The following is a 3,295-nucleotide window of genomic DNA, read 5'->3' on the forward strand; positions in this document are numbered from 1 at the left end:
CTTAAAAATATTCTTGATTAAAAGTATTGTAAGTATTTTTTTTGTCCATTTTTACAGGTTGGCTAACAAATAGAGAGATTAGGAAGTTAATTTCGACCCTAGTGATGACCACAAGGGATGTCTGCACTGATATTGTTTCCACACATGTAAACCATGGAATGCTACATTCTGCAGCTACTACAGGTAATAATACATAGTTAAATTAATATTAATTAAACTTTATTAATCTGGTATCAATTTGGTTAATAAAAGACATACATAGGATAACTGACAGGTTACTTCTTTGTATTATACACTTAGATTGTCTATTATTTAGTTGGAGTTGTAGGTAATTGCGAACTTCAGTTTATCCAAATTTTTTCTAAAAAAGCCAGTTTGGCGTTTATAGCATCACTACGTTTTGCTGATTTTGTCACAAAAATTCATAAAGAACGTCGATTTACATTTCAACCTCCAATTTAGAAACGTTTTTATTACTCGATTATTAATATTTTAAACTCTAGTTTTGAAAGCCGACGCTCAAAATACTTTGAAGTTAACTGGGTTGCCTATATCAATGACGAGCAGTCGCCAGCTGTATTTAATACTAAATATATTTTAAATTCAAAGTATCATGGTAATAATGTTACAGTGCAAGTCGAAACTTGTAAGCAAGTAAATGTTTGGATTTTAATAAAATACTCTAATTTATTTGGTACATAAGCAGTCTGTGGAAATAAACATGATTTTACGACACTTACTTACGTTAAAGCAAATGAATGTTTTCATTTTGTATATTTCTCTAATGTGGCCATTTTTACCTTGTGCCCTGCACTTTCATGTTTTTACAATTTTTGATAGAGAAAGTTGCTTACAGTTAAAAATGCGGGAACCAAATTCTTCTAGAAGATTCAGGGTAGTTATAAATGATATACCGATATTTGGTCATTTTCCCAGTATTTTATAGGAGTAAAGTAAAACTATAAATTAGATAATATAAACGAACAACTTTCTTATGATTGAAAAAAAGCTCACATTGAAATTGTTGCAAGTAAATGGACTTAATTTTATTAAAACGTTGCGTTCATGAAATTATCTAAACCAGTCAAATACTAGAGTAACGTGAGCACACGTGTTAACATACAGTGTCTTGGTTTGATGCATTCCAACAATATACAAATAAAAATAATGTATAAATGTTATTTATATCTAAACTAAAACAAACAGCTTAATCAAATATCGAAACATAACATCGTTTGTACTCATTTATCTTATATTTTTAATCATGGTCTTACGTATAACTTATTTAATTTGTTTTGATGATCTTTTTGTTGGACAGGGGCGGTATCTCGAGCAAAGACGGACAACTATTTTCTATTTTTATTGTTTATTGTTTTACTGGATTTTACCCGCGGCTTTGCTCGCTTTGACATTCTAAAAACGTGTCAAAGATTATTGACGACCACTTAAAACAATTTTTTTTATCCCTCGGGAACAGGATTTTTTTCTGGATAGAAGTTACGCTGTGTGTTTATCTGTACCCCTGTTGAAGTGTTTACAAAATTTCATGATGACCGATTGAACAGTTAAAGTGTGAGTCGATCACCTTTAACTAATTTTTCTATCCCCCGGGAACAAATTTTTTTTTGGATAACAAGTGTCCTATATCCTTTACCGTACTCCTGACAATGTGTGTGCAAAATTTAAGTGAAGTTAAGGCATAAAATCGATCACATTTAACTAATTTTTCTATCCCTCAAGAACAATATCTTTTCTGGATAAAAAGTGTATTTATTCTTTTCCATATCCCTGACAATTTGTGTACAAAATTTCATAATGATCGATTGAGTAGTTAAGGCGTGAGATCGACCCTACTAATTTTTTTCTTGCCCTTTGGAACAATATTTTTTCTGATCAAAAGGTACCCTATACTATATTCTTTTCTATACCCCTGACAAATGTCTACAAAATTTCATGATGATGAATTAAATGATTAAGGCTTGATTTAATCAAATTTAACTAATTTTTTAGTCTCTGGGGAACAGCATTGTTTTCTCCTGGATAAAAGATACTCTATGTCCTTTTTTGTACCTCTGACAATGTGTCTACTAAATTTCATAATGATCGATCTAGTAGTTAAGATATGAAATCGAACACATAAAATAAACTTTTCTATCCCTGGGGAACAACAATTTTTTCTCCTAGATAAAAGATACCCCACGTCCTTTTATGTACGCCTCACAGTGTATCTACAATATTTCATAAAGATCGAGGGAGTAGTTACGGCGTGAAATCGATCTTTTAAAACTAATTCTTTTATCCTTCAGGAACAGTATTATTTTTTGAATAAAAGGTACCGTATGTGCTTTTCTGTACCTCTAACAGTGTGTCATGATGATCGTTTGAGGAGTTTACATTTATAATACATATTAGTTTGCCTAATTATTAGCGCGAAANGATTATTTATATCGGGTGCCAGATTCACAGGACATAGATTATGTATTGGTCATATCTTATCTATGGGTCAGATGCTGGTCTATACCAACAGTATATATTTCATGATATATTTCTTTAATCTATGGTAATGCTTTATCTATGGTAGTGGTCTATTGCTTCTTGTATCATTCGTTGCTTTTAATTTTGTGTGCAATTTTGATAAAAAATCGGAAAAAAGTACTAGGACGTACAAAATTTTATCAAAATAGATTCTGCAATTTCTGTTTTATCGGTTGTATGTTTTTCTAGAGGCTGTCGGATTAGTTTTACGTTTCCAATTAATAAAATTAGTAAGTAAATGCAGTTTACTCCGCCATGTTTGATAATCTAAGAAAAGATTGAAAAATTAGTTTATCTGTGTTCAATGATGATTATCAGTTCACTCAGTACAAAAAATTGATTTTAATAGTTTTTAGTAACAAAAGTACTGCTTTCGTTCATTAACCTTTTTTTATTTTTGGCTTTTATTTGTTCTTTTCTTTTCACAGATATATGTTGGAATACATTTTTCCCTGCCTCTGCCAAACGACTTTAGCAGTTCAGCCTACATATATAATGTATTTCCTTCCGAAGTCTTAAAGGACCCTGTTGTCATGAGGTAAGATGGTTGAAAATATTTGAAAATAAATACGTATGTAATGCTATTGTTTGAAACATCCTTTTTACTGTTTAACCATTTCTGTAAAATTAAAAATAAGATCCGTGTTCATTTATTATTTTAAATATATATATAGGGTGGTTTATTTAAATACAATATTTGGTTTTTCTTAAGTAGGCTTCAGAATACCAACAGGCTTAAAAATGGTCTAAATTACAATAT

General features: G+C 30.5%; 1 long non-coding RNA gene across 2 annotated transcripts in view; it reads left to right on the top strand.

Moving 5' to 3' along the window:
- The window catches only part of LOC108740766, a 26,898-nt gene that overhangs the window by 13,932 nt on the left and 9,671 nt on the right, over positions 1–3,295 (top strand). Inside the window, exons 1-2 of one of the 2 annotated variants that reach the window (XR_003231710.1) lie at positions 2,570–2,765; positions 2,964–3,073. This is a non-coding gene — a long non-coding RNA (uncharacterized LOC108740766). Of the gene's footprint in view, positions 1–57; positions 184–2,569; positions 2,766–2,963; positions 3,074–3,295 lie in introns of those variants that run through there. The other variant, XR_003231711.1, reaches the window with a different exon arrangement.

This window comes from Agrilus planipennis, unplaced genomic scaffold (assembly GCF_000699045.2).
Source record: "Agrilus planipennis isolate EAB-ADULT unplaced genomic scaffold, Apla_2.0 scaffold294, whole genome shotgun sequence".
Classification (NCBI taxonomy): Eukaryota; Metazoa; Arthropoda; class Insecta; order Coleoptera; family Buprestidae; genus Agrilus; species Agrilus planipennis.